This window comes from Triticum urartu, chromosome 1A, assembly GCF_056163025.1.
Source record: "Triticum urartu cultivar PI428250 chromosome 1A, HENAU_Tu73, whole genome shotgun sequence".
NCBI lineage: Eukaryota > Viridiplantae > Streptophyta > Magnoliopsida > Poales > Poaceae > Triticum > Triticum urartu.
This window is the reverse complement of record NC_141873.1, coordinates 467,798,933-467,813,041: the sequence shown is the minus strand read 5'-3', so window position 1 is coordinate 467,813,041 and position 14,109 is coordinate 467,798,933. Positions and strand designations below refer to the sequence as shown.

General features: G+C 43.4%; 1 long non-coding RNA gene and 2 pseudogenes across 1 annotated transcript; 2 read left to right on the top strand and 1 right to left on the bottom strand.

Moving 5' to 3' along the window:
- The first annotated feature begins 7,134 nt into the window (after nt 1-7,134).
- On the top strand, nt 7,135-7,699 carry LOC125532917 (uncharacterized; annotated as a pseudogene).
- A 94-nt stretch (nt 7,700-7,793) lies between these two features.
- Nucleotides 7,794-10,401, bottom strand: LOC147991733 (uncharacterized; annotated as a pseudogene).
- Nucleotides 10,402-13,106: 2,705 nt separating this feature from the next.
- LOC147991732 (uncharacterized) lies at nt 13,107-13,620 on the top strand. The gene is made up of 2 exons (XR_015613972.1): nt 13,107-13,244; nt 13,386-13,620. It is a non-coding gene; the product is annotated as an uncharacterized LOC147991732 (long non-coding RNA).
- Nucleotides 13,621-14,109: the final 489 nt, after the last annotated feature.

The following is a 14,109-nucleotide window of genomic DNA, read 5'->3' as shown; positions in this document are numbered from 1 at the left end:
TTGAGACCTAGCCACACCCTTAGTTTAATTCATAAAAATGAGATGAGACAACTTTCCCTTATCTCTCTTGCTGTCTGTCACTAACCTATCTATTGGAAGACAAAGGGACGTCATCAGCGTTCATTTTCTTTCCTCATTTTCCTTGCGTCTATCGCCGAGGTCGGGCAATTATCTATCCAGCGCCCTACAACTTCTAACCCGAGATCAAAACTTTCGAAGGGGCCAAGGGCAACCAAGATTTTACGCAACAAATATCTTCATTCTAAAACCCTGGCTCAGGTTACCGTAAGACCTAATGATTCGTCGTTTTGGAAGGGGCTCATGAGAACAAAAGAGACCTTCTTTCATAGGGCCAAATTCGTTGTTGGTGATGGAACGACAACACGGTTTTGGGAGGATACATGGTTAGGAGAGACGCCCCCTAGCCCTTCAGTATCCCTCTTTATATAATATTGTGCAACATAAGAAGGAATACATAGCTACAATTTTAAATGTAGTATCTCTGAATATCCAGTTCAGGAGGTCCTTAGTAGGGGAACGTTGGAATTCCTGGCTACACTTGGTAAGGAGGTTGATGGATGTTCAACTTTCAAACCAATCGGACCACTTTCACTGGAAGTTAACGGAAAATGGAGTGTTCACTGTTAAATCTTTGTACTTGGATCTAAGTGAGTCTGACCCAATCCCAAGATCCATATATATTTGGAAAGTAAAGGTTCCCCAATGGATCAAAATTTTCATGTGGTTTGTCTACAAGCGGGTGATCCTTACTAAAGACAATCTGTTGAAGTGACGATGGGTAGGTAGTGCTCGATGTTGTTTTTGTGATCGTAACGAAACAATTCAACACCTATTTATAGATTGTCCTCTCGCAAAATTACTTTGGTGAACCATCCATATAGCAGTTAACATCACCCCTCCAGCTAGTCTAGATGCATTGTTTGGGACGTGGCTAGCCGGGGTGCAACCTGATATTGCATCACGTATTCGGATTGGGATATGTGTATTATTATGGGCTATATGGAACTGGAGGAACGATATAGATTTTTAATAGACAATATACTCTAAATTTCTTGCAGGTTATTTTTAGAGCTACTGCATGGATCCGTACGTGGTTGTCACTCACTCCTATGGCCTCCAGGGAGCATTTGGTTATTGGGTCCAACTAATAAGAGATGGTAGTACGGGCTATCTTCAACCAATTTGGATGGCGGTCTCATAACAGGATAGGTGTTTAGTCACGTTGTCCTATTTTCCGGCCAGTTGTGGCTTTGAGATTACTTTATTTTATTTTTCTCTCTTTGCTCCGCTTGCGAGCTGTATTTGAATTGCAGACCTTGGTACTTGTTGGACACATGTTAATAATATGGCTGTATGCATCTTTTAGATGCAGAGGCCAAGGGCAATCCATTTCCAAAAAAAAGGCAATCCAGAGGTTGCACGCATGCATAGCTAGCATGATCGGCAAGGGAAAAGAGCTAGCTTACTGTGGCTTCCCATTCTCCCTACTTCATCTTGTCTTGTTATTTACAATTACGTGCTATATTAATCAGTGCCTTTAGGGACTAGATAATTAGAACTGTAGTAACTGAATATTCGTGTCCTGCGAGACGACGTTTTGCATCATTTATCGTCTCCACACAAGTAGGAAGATTTAACATTTGAATTGCTCTTTTGCATTTGCTTCATGCCAACTTTTAGTACAAATTAAATTCATCAAGTACTTGGACCTGTTTATTTTTCTTCGATGAAGATTTTGCCTCATTAACCTAGACTACGACCATCTTTATACTTATTTTGCCAGTTATTCTTCACACGCAAAAGACAAAATCTCGTTCGTATGTTAGAATCCTGGCTCCGTCCTGCGGGATGTTTGAGGAACGCGGATTTCGTACAGCGCCTTGCATCCACAGCTAAAACCCGCTGTGATCCGCATGTGAGAAAGCTCAAAGGGGCCCGTTGTATTGTCCAGCTCTTTTAATTGTTCCCCTCCGTATATTATGTTCATGTAAATGCAAAGGGACGTTGTACGTGGGCACCTATTGCTAGATTCATCTGACTCCACATAGCCACATGCAAAACTGCACGCCGGGCTAGCCGGTTTTCTAGACCAGTGCTATGTTTGGTTCCTCCGACTTCACATGTCCACGTGCAAAACTGCACAAGCAGGTTAGATCATTCACAACCATGTACACCAAATTTGACCCCTCAGACGTACGTGGACGCACCTGAGTAGTGATCGGGCATTCCTCAAATTCTTTTCTCAGCATCCGAATACCTCATAGATCAATCTTTAAAACCATACAAACCATATAAAGGAAATAAGGATGGCAATGGGTCGGATTTGAATCGGGTTGAACAATCTCAAATCCATATTCATGTCCATAAAGACAGTCTTTGCCCACCCATGAAAAAATCCATGGGTAAAAAATTGTGTCCATGTCCAAATTCGATGGATATCCATACCCATTGGATATCCATTGGGTCCTCTTGAAACATATAAATAAGACATAACACAATATTAACATAAACTCTTCCATTCTTCACCTCGTGGTAGGCTAGGCTTCACTTATGGTAAATCAACATCCACTAACAACCTAAGATCATTTAGTATTTTTCTAATAGATAAGAATGACGAGTCATTTAAGAAGGAGGTAAAAATAAGGGAAGGGGTGTTGGAGTATGTTACAGAGGGGATTGAATGTCAACTAAAAAAAGTTACAATGGGGATTGTGTAATTTCTTATGCATGTTTTAGATAAAAATAAGTGTAGAGTTGTTGTGGGACATACGACCGTGGGGCAGGGATAGCAGATTTCCCCCCATTAAGTCATACTATCGGGTCGGGTTTGGATATATCCATGGGTACAAGATTATATCCATGCCCTATCCACGAATAATTGGGTCGGGTTTGGGCGCCGCCCATGGACACAAAAGCATATCCAAACCCTATCCATTCGGGTCGGATATCCATGGATATCCATGTCCATGGATAAAATTGCCATCCTTAAAAGGAAACAACTATGTATTACGTAGATCAACAAAACCTACGCTACACTGCGGAGATATTCACTATCTTCATTCCGGGCTCTGGGCACATGGGCGGCAGACGCAACTCCGGCTCTGCGTCGGCCTCCGTCTCCTCCTTCGCATCCAGCTCGTCGAAAAGTGCCTCGGTCTCCGTCTGTTCTTACTAGATGAAGCGCCGGATGGACTCCACATACGCCTCATCTTGCATGGACTCTAGGATGGCGGTCTGCTCCGCCATCTCTGCCGCTCGGGCGACCTCGAACTCAGCCATGGCGTCCTTCATGGTGTAGCCCGCAACTGGCGTCGGCTCCTCCTCCGGCTCCGTCGCCTCCTCCTCCTCCGGACTCGTTCCCTCCATGAGCTCTGGCGCGTTCCCTCCTCTTCCTTCTCCTCCTCCTCCTCTGGCGAGATCGGAGGCAGGCAGGCTGTGATCCGTGCGGCGCGCCTTGCCCGTATCTCGTCCTGCATCTGGAAGCGGTGCTCCTGCGTTCGCATAGCATAAGTGGTCCTCTTTTGTGGGCCATGGTAGAGGAGGACTTCAAGGGAAGAAGGAGACATAGATGAAGAGAAATGGATGGTCTCATGTCGGCGGCACGAAGAAGGATGAAGAGGATGTGGCTAGGGCCGGGGGACACCGTCCTGCTTAAATAGCCGGACTTTGGCCTCAGGCAGCGAGTTGGAGCTGCACCACGCGATTTTCACACCCCCACCGGAGGAGACGCTTGCCAGACCATTGGGTTTCTGACGATTTTGTGTGCCCCCCTCCCCAAATTCGCCCCAGATTTGGGCTGGACATGAGGGGTGCTGGTCAACCGAGCATTTGAGGCCGGTTTGAGGCACCCAAGTGGGTTGATTTTTTTGACCGATCAGTAACCGGGCGGCCCACCCGGGCGTTTAAGAGCAGTTTGAGGTGCCCGGCTGTAGATGCTCTTAGGACAACTCCAATGGGCAGACCTAAACGGACACGTGCTATATAGTTTTTTATCTGTTTGGATGGTACACAAAAAGTCTGTCTGTGTCCGCAGGTCTATAGGTGTGCCCAATGTCATGGCGCCATTTCGGGTATATAATGCCCCCAAAAAGTCCATCCGTGTCTGTCTGTCTCCCGCATGCTTTCCCCCGCATGGGTGCCACTTGTCGCTCGTGCTATAGTGGCATGCCCCAAAGTCACAAAGGCGTCTAATGGGACGCGTGTCTGCTCCCGCTTACGCGCCATCGTCGTCACGTGCCTCTCAGTTGCTGTGATGGAAGATTTACTATGCAACCACTTGCTTGCACTGATCATAGCTACTATGGCAACCCCTTGCAACTATAAAAGTAGGCCCGAGCTACCTAGATCAAGGTGGGACCCAGAACAGCAAAGCTCTTAGAAAGAACACCCACATTTGATAGTGTGTTTCCTCATCCCAGCTAGCCCTGGCTATAGAAACCACACATGTAACCTTTGTTCACCACAACCATCAATCAACCAAGCAGGACATAGGGTTTTATACTTCACAGCAGCCCGAACCTCGGTAAAATTACCGTGTCATGTGGGTGGGATTCGTTCGTCTCTTTGCCCCTCACCGAACCAAACAAGGGAAGCACCCAAAGCTCCCTGGTGCTCAACCAAGCCAGGGAAATTTTCTTCTCATTCAAAACCCCTTGGTTAAATTTGTGTTTAAATGGCCTACTAAATCCATTCTCTTATGAGAACACATTTCTCACTTGCTCCACACTTAGTTAACCATAAAAGATTTAACTTGAGAAATACACATGGCTAGGAAGTGAGCTTGAGTGCAATCATTCAAATGCAAGTATTCTCTTAATTAAGGACTTGTGAAAATGGAAATATTATATCTTCGCAAGTCGGTAAACTTCTTTCACTCATTTGCCAAACTCCCTTTCATTCTTTTAATTTCTTAGTTCCTCGAAGACGAGCAAAACTTAAGCTTGGGGGATTTGATGGTTCAAGAATTTCTCACTTTTCATGAAGAGTTTTGAATTGGTTTTCATCTTTCTTTTGTTATTTCTCGGTTATTTATAACGCTAATCCTTTGAGAGAGAAGAAAACTCATTTTCCTATTGTTTGACAGGAAAATACATTTATGGAAGGAAAACAATCAAGATTATACAAATCAATCCATTTGAAGCAACTTCTATGTTGGAAGATTTGGCACCAGCGACAACAGAGTGCAAGACGACATTGGTATGAGCGCAAGCGCTCGTACCAACGCTCTTACCAAATGTCAGAGGCCTCTCCTCATCTACAAGAACAGACTTTGTAAATGGGCATTTGGCATCAGAGAGACCTAGCCGCCGCCACCACTCCGTTCGGAATAGAGGGAGAAGAGACCGGAGAAGAAGAACCATCGAAGATCTTCTCCGTTTTGTTTTCGCATCTGCATTTCATCTCATCATAAGCATTGTAAGAGGAATTCCAAGTTGTAAGATTAGGATGTGCAACTCTATTTGCAACTCATCTGGAGATTGAGACTCATTTAATCATTCATATTATTGTGTGTCTTCACGCTATTATTAATACTGTTTTCAATGGATCATTCTCTGAGATGATTGGTTATTCTTTTATGATGTGTGAGTAATTTTTTCCTAGGTGTGGGAGATGCAGGTGAATGGTAAGATTTATTTGTGCCCATACTATATGTCGGCATTGGTGTTTATAGTCTTATGATTGTTTTAAGTTGTTGTTCTGTGGTGAGCGCAATGTGTGTTATCCAATTTAATGGCCCGGACAACATGATCCAAAGACCTACGCATGTAACACATATTGTTTAGAGAACCTGTGACCTTCAATGTGACAGGTGGTGATATCTACGAAGAACGAAGTCAATATGAGATAACAATTGACTCGGTCAAAACCAGTTTGACCAGCCCAAAACCAAGAAAAGGGTTGTCTTTTGAACTATATGGTATAAGTTGAGAGTGTAATGCGAGCGGTTTTGAAGATGAAGGTTGCAAATCAAATCGACCGGTTATTTCGGAGTTGAAATATGGACTTTTCTCTCTTGGACACAAATGAATAAAATATCTAGCCCTCTTTGAGGGTTGCTGTTGCCAAAAAAATACACAAAAGTCCATGGAAGGGGACTTTCCTATTTAACGCTCTCTGCGTCTAACTGTCGAGCTAACGCATAGAGCGACTACACTAAGCGACCGACTGGGCCAGCCCATCTAAGATAGCTAACTAGTAAATTGCATTTGGTTTTGGAAACCTTTTGGAGGGTTTTAGTCCTGGTTTCTACTGGTTAATGCATCCTTCTAGAAGGTTCCTGAACCATTTTTGGCCTGGTTTTTTCTGGTTCGTTTTGTTTTTCTGTTTCTTTCTTTAATTTATGTATTTTTTCAAAATTTCATAACTTGTCAAATTTTGTTCAGGATTTCAAATTTCATTTGCATTTTTTTAAATTTTCTTAGGGTGCTTAAAAAATATTTCTGAACATTCGTGTTTCAAATTTTGTTCTGGGGTTTTAATTTTTTCGCATATTTTAAAAGTTCTCCGTGTTTCAAATTTTGTTCAGGTGTTTCAAAAAATAATCACTTCTAAAAGAAAGTTCGTGTTTCCAAATTTTGTTTGGGAGTTTAATTTTTTTCCCATTTTTCAACAATGTTCGCGTATCCAATTTTTTTTCGAGTTTGAAAAATGTTCCAGCTTTTGAAAAAATATCCGCTTTTCATTTTTTTGGTGAGTTTAAATTTTTCCTGTTTTCAAATATTGTTTACATTTTTAAAAATATTTGAGTTATTTCAAATTTTATTCACAATTTCGAAAAGTGTTCTCGGTTTCATACAACATTCACGTTTTTCTTCAAAATAATGTTGTGCGTTCAAAATTTAAAAAATGTTCGGACCAGTGCTTGCTTCGGTTCTTAATTGTTTGCGTTGCATGACAAATCAGGTAGCTACCAAGTCGAGTGGTAGCAGTACTTCTTGTGAAGTAACAGGTCCTAGAGAGCGGCAGATAGGAGCTTCCCATGGAAAGCACGTCGCAAATTGGTTGTTCAGCCCATCTACCCATGTGCTGAGAACCGGCCCTCCCCCTCCAGGCCATCTCAGGATTCCCGTCCAGATCCAATATTCTGAGCTCTCCAGAATTGTCAGTCCGTTTCTCCCTTCCTCCAAAAGTGCAAGGAAGCGATCCACACACTACACCGAGCCATCAAACTAACACTTCATCAGATCGATCGGAGCTGAGAACCGAGGCAAGGAGGGGTCGTGCGAGAAAAATTCAGAAGAAATCGGCAGCGATCGAGGACGAGCGAGAGGCGCAACGATGTTCTTCTTCGTGGGCGGCGTGGAGCAGGGCGCAGGACGGGTCCTCAAGGAGGCGGCCGGGCGGTGCCTGCGCTGTGGCGGCGTGACCGATCTGGTGGAGACCGAGAAGGTGCTCAAGCTCTTCTTCGTGTCGGCGTGGCAGTGGCCGGGCAAGGACCCCGCCTACCTCTGTCGTGACTGTGGCCTCCTCGCGCCAGGGTCCCTCGGCAACAGGAAGCCGAGCCCGGGCCTGCTCCTCCCCCGCGTGGGGCAGTGCTGCCGACCGACAGTTCCGGTTCTGCCCCTTCTGCGGCTTCGCACTGTGAAGTGCGCCATGGATGCGTGTTGCAGGCGACGGCCCAGAGAGGAACATAGGTGATGATGCTCTTTCTTTGAACTCTCAAGACAATAGTAAGAGTTAACACCAACCATAAGCTCAATATCACTACAAGTTCATGAACATAACAAACCGACAACTAGTTCAGTAGGAAAACAACGATAAGTCTGACACCACTAATTATTCCTTTCGCGCGTACTCTTGCCAGCTCTTACCCTCTTACTGGCTATCTTCTTCCTCCTAGGAGCAACCGGCTGTGGTTCCTCCTCTTCCTCCTCCTCGTCCTCATCGCCGTCCTCCATACCCCTGATGCTCCCCACGCCTGTTGCCATCCGTGACCTCCCACCGACCGCCCTCCTTCCTCTGGCGCTGAAGTCTTCGAGGGTGAACCGTTTGATTCCCTTCCTAGGCTTCAACATGTAAGCGGACCAAACTTGAAAGTCCTGCAATGTCATGTCATCATCAACCTATCATAAAAGAAGATGCTATGGTAAAGTACGTGCATCATAATAAAGTGAAGAATGCATCAAAGAAATGAATATGTGCTATTGTCATACCTCTTCAGCGATTACATCCTCATCCTCCAGATGAGCTGTCGAGGTAGTCTCATACTCCAGATGAGCCCTATGGTCAAGTGATGTAGCAGACTTGGACTGCGAAGGTTATGAATTTCGGGGTCACGGCAACAGATAAGGTTGGATAACCGCCTTAACCTTTAGCCCTGACGCTGTAACATGGACAAGTGAATGATATATGTAACTTAGCAAGATATGTAACATGGGCAAGTGAATGAGATATGTACCTTAGTGAAAGCTCGAAGTGCACCTTCACCCTTGCTTTTTCCAATTGGGGTTGTGTCTAGCATAGTCTGGCTTTCGTCAGCTTGCTTTTTGATCTCCTTGCGTTGTGGATGAAACGACTTTAACATGTTAGGCAAACAAAGATGTGTAATAGTGCCAATAGGAAACCCCAGAGGGGAACACTTTACCACAAAGTTTATCATTGGAGCAAAAGGGACTCGGCTCCCTTCCCTAGCATATTTGTTGTATTCGCTCTGGGCAAGCTCATCAAAAACGATGGGATCTTCCAAAATCTCCTCATCATAGGCTGGCGGGCATATCTCCACACGAGTATTTTCAAGATACCATTTAAGGTAGTTGTTGAAGGCGAGTGGAAAGTACTCACATAGCTGGGATCCTGCTCTAGCCTTAGCTTGCTCCACACAAAGCTCGAACATGGTGACATACTTCTTATGATGTTTATCCCAGTCCTTGATCTTTCGTTACTTTTTCCTATCCAACTTGCATGTTAAAAAACTAAATATTAGCACCATCAAAAAGGACCTGCAGACGATGCTAAGTGCACACGGTTCATGCTATCTTACCTGTGAAGTACTTTGTCCGTGTCCTCCCACTCCGGCGGGTGACCCTGAAACAAACCAAACTATCGGTACACACGATGTGACAAGTGAAGCTCAACCGTCCAATTGCATATGAGTGGGCACCGCATTAGCCAAAGATCCCTATCCCGCATGCACATCAGATTTAGGACGAACCCATCCGCATCACCTAATCTATCCTTGGCACCATATGACTCCCATTCCACCTCGTAGCACAACAACACAACATTGATGTAGAGTTTTCATAATACATGAGAATGAGTGATGTAATGTCAATGTTTACCTGCTCAGCCGTAAGCGTGTCCAACTCGTTGGTGTACTGCCTATACATGAGATTGACATTGCTCGTCATCTCGGTTACCACATCCCACTTGTGAGTCCAAATGGGGAGCCGTAGGTCGTCGCCTTGTTCATCCCAGGGCTTGAACGATACGTCCTTCGGGCGTCGAACTGGCAGGCAGTCCCAGCTCCATACCAATGGTAGGAGCATACAACCACCAATAAATCCTTCCTTTGAGATCCTAAAACAAGCATCATCCAACTACACATAAAGGAAAACATGGTTCAATTAAGGGCAAGATTGCATTGGTAATGTAGAAAGGAGGTGAAAACTCACAAGTGATCAACTGTCGGTACAAGTAGCCCAGTGTCGCCTAACCCCAGCTCCATTGGCTGTCAAAGACGGTAAACGCCTTAAGCCACATCCATTGAGCGTTCTTACCAGTGGCGTCAACAAAAAGAGTCCTACTGATAACGTACCACATGTACACGCGAGCATATGTCTGGATCACATCATCATTACCATCCTCAGGGCAATGCGCAAAGGTCGTTGCAATCGACGTGAAAGGAGCACCGACTGCGACTCTTTCCTTTTTCTCTCCATCTGCTGGAGCCTCTACAGGAGCCATACCAATAAGGGCCTCCATCTGCTGGCGCCACCCATCAGAATTGGTGCTCATACAAAAAGACTTCCCCTCAATAGGAAGTGCGGTGATCATGGAAACATCCTGAAGCGTCACGGTCATCTCCTCGGTCAGAAGATGGAAATTGTGTGTCTCCGTCCTCCACCGATCAACAAGTGAGGTGATTCCTGCAGCATTGAGGTTCGGCGTCGACCGCTGACCAGCTGAATGAACGGGGGGAGTCATGTCTGTCTGCTGTACGGTGTGTACCACTCATCATAGGGCATGGCACTCGACGATGCCCCGTGAGACCGAATCTTCAGAGGTAAAAGCGACTTCAAACAAGCAAGTACTTACGGAGTCTCTGTTTGAACTAAACACAAATTTCAAAGTACCAACTAGTATGATTATTACCTGCTTCTTCTCCGACATTATGTAGGCCCGGTGTTGAACGTCATAGTAATCATCGAGAAGCCAAACCATCCTACATATTTCAAACAATAAACATATATGAGCATTATTTGATATGTGAGCAAACGACCATCCTATGCATAGGATAAATATTCACATTTTTCACCATACTTCCTATGCTAACTACATACGAGCAAACTACTTCCTATGCATTACTTCATATGTATTCGTCTCAACAATTTTCGATGGGTACTAAAAAGCTTGATAAAAAATTGACATCGGTCTGACAAATATTTGCGATGTACTTGAATGAAAATCTACCATGTGAAAAGAAGTGTTTTATCACCTTCATATGTAAGCATTAAGCATCTAGACAATCTCAACCCTCAACAATTATTCTATAAGCAAGCATCTGATATTATTTCATACGTGATTATTAATTTATATGTACATACAAATTCCTATGTATGCAATTTACAATACAAATCAACATCAATAATGTTCCCCAATGTTTACAACTAATACATACTCTAAATCAACACACATTCATTCTATTTCCCATAGAAATTTCAAATCAATCATAAACTATGGTTTCACCACAAACATGAAGAATGGGGAAGGTTTTCGGATAGAAAGAAGGGGATCAGAGGAGATTACTTCTAGGTGGTAGTGGGGAACAAATCCACGGATCAAATCTTCAAATCGCTTGGATTTTCGAGAGGGGATTGAGAGGGGGAGAGGAGATAGCCGCCCCCGTCGCCACTCTCTGTTGCGAGTGGAACAAATGGGTCGGGATGGGGGAGGGTCAGCCCGCTGCGGTTACTAAGTCCAAGTGCAGCGCCTCTGGGCTAGGAGCCACACGTCGTAGCATAGCGCCTGTCGGCTAGGCGCTGGACGACCAGGCGTGGGGCCGGGCCTGGACCAGGGGTGCCACGCTGGCCAGGAGTGCATCTCCTGTCAGTAAGGCGCTGCTCAGTAGGGTGCAACGACTGGCTGCCGGGCGCTGCACAAAAGGGTCACCTGAGTGAATTTTTTTCAAACACGGTTTAGTTTGTGAAATACTTTCGTCCATAGGTCCATTTTGTCCATTTTGTCTTCACGGTCACCTCCGTGCTCACGGTACGCAGCTCCACCCCACGTCGGGCTACCATATTGCAAAAAAAAATTGAATTTTTTTGCAAAGTACAATAAAAAATGACAAAAAATATTTGTTTGGCCACAACAAATTGTTTTTATTTTTCTTACTTTTCATGGTGGCAAAGTTATTTTTATACCATGGCAATTTTATCTTTTGTACCACGGCAACTTATTTTGTTTCGGCCATGGCAAATTGCTTTTTTAAAGAAAATTACATGTTGGCAAATTTATTAGTATTATGGCAATTTTATTTTTGTACAATGGCTAATTTTATTCTGAATCTTGGGAAATTCATTTTTTCTCCATAATTTTCATGATCAAAAAATTATGTTAGTACCATGGTATTTTTTATTTCTGTAATATGGAAAATTATACTACTATACCATGGCAAATTCTTCCTTTTCCTTACCGTTCCTATAGGAAAATTTATTTTTATTTCCATGCCAATTATCATTTTTTGTAACATGTTGAAATATATTTTAGACCATGGCAAACTTAGTTTTGTACACACCTCATCATTTTCATTTTTTCTATACCATGGTAAATTCATATCCAGTGAATTAATTGTTTGGACCATGGTCATTTTATCTTTGCACATTATTGGAAATTTATGAACAAACTATGCTAAATTTAATTTCTAATACAACCACAAATTATTTGGACATAGCATGGGAGTCTTATCTCAACAGCTATCATTAACCTTTTTTGTGTTTCATGCGACGGCATACCTAGCACTTTGTTTTAGGCATTTTTAACATGTCAACTTTTGTTTTTGTCTCGTAGGGGTAAGCTATTCGTGTGTGTGTTCATAGGGGTGAGTGTACTTTAATTGTATTGTATTCTAAAAAAATGTTTTTTTGTCCGATACTACACATAGTTATTTTTTGAGTTACCCCTACTACACATATGTTTTCTTAAACATAGTATAGACGCAAACGCTCATACATACGCACATACACTCATCACTATGAACGCACACACGCACACCCTACCCTTAAGTGCATCACCAGAAATTAAGAAATAATGTGAGCACCAGAAACCTTGGTGGGCCGGGGATACCACCGTACCTCTAACATTCAACCACAGGTTGATTCGCCCATACTACACATAGGTAAATAAAAGAAATTGCACTAAGTGTACAAACAGTTTTCACTTCTTTTTCTCAAGGAAATGACATGTTTGGGCTTGACCGCTGGTGGCCCAGTAAGGGGGCAGCCTCGAATGTTTTCTCTCCTCAATTTTTTTCTGAATTAAATGGCAATTTTTGTCTAAAAAGTAATAATTAAATGTCGATTTTGGGCTTAACCGCTGGTGGCCAGGTGTTCGTAGCGTAAAATCGTTTGCTCGTTGGATTTGACTTGCTCTCCCAGCGAATGTCGGCGTCCTTAAAATATGGAAAATTAATTAATGGCTGATTTTATCTATCTTGTCTAATGTGAGCATTAAGTGTCCATATTGAGTAATAATCGGCAATAATTATTTCCATATATATCAAATAATAATCAGCAATAATTTCTTTCCCAATAAACAAAGGGTAGCCATTCAAAATACTCCAAAAAGCTCTATGACACTTAATAGATCTTCCTTATATATGAAGCCGGATGTTGCTACGGAGGGAGTATATGTTAGCATCCGTCAGTTAGTTTCAACCAAGACCAGCCTGCCAACAACCGTTGAAGCCTTAGTCATCTATATAGACATGGACATGGAGAAGTGCCCGAAGCGTGCCCAAGCACTATTGTTCGTTCTTATTATATGCTTTGCGACCCAAACACAATGTAAGTGGCATCTTTTCTTGTGTTTTTGTTTGATTCGTTCCTTATTTATAACATATCTCAAAGTTGACTACCAGAATCTTGTCAACATGTCACAGTGTATAATCATAAGTTAATATTGTGTTTTTCTTGATGTTTTCATAGGTAGAGAACTAGGCGCGCATGACATCCATCACGGGTGCTACAGGGGTCCATCTGGATGCATTATCTGCCCCCCTCTAGATGTCTGCTTCAAAACAATGGAGGACTGCCAAGCCCACTGCTCAGGACCTCGGTCCACGGTCGCCTCCTCCACATTTCCTCATTAGCTTGAAAAAATGTACGGGGTGTGCGTTATGTGTTGATGAATAAAGAAGCATGAATGAGTACGAGACGGTAATATTGATGTTTCAGCTTGCAGTTGTTGTAGGCAGAATCTTGGAACCCTTCCCTCCGCTAGTCTGATGCGAATGCGAGGAGTTTTTAGGACGTCTCGTTGATTGTTTTTTATTTTTGATTGACATCATCGTACGTCTCGTTGATTTTTCTCTGGAGTTCTCGGACGTGGGCACTCTGAAAAGCAAGATTTTCTATCTTTTCTTTAACTCGGGGAAATATGATCGAGCGGCGCTAATTCAAATCCCTCGGGCAAAATAAAAACAGCACCTACATTCAACCCTCCATTTTTTTCCATTAGCAAGAACTTATTTCAATTGCATATCCTACGTCTAGCACTTCGTGATGGACGTTGTAGCTGCCGGGCGGTCTGCGGCTCCGCGCTGTGAAGTGATGGATGCACTGAGAGGAACAGAGGTGATGATGTTCTTTCTCTGAAGACTGTAGTACGTACAGTACTATACTGGATTTGTGCAGCGTTGTCAGTTAGCTT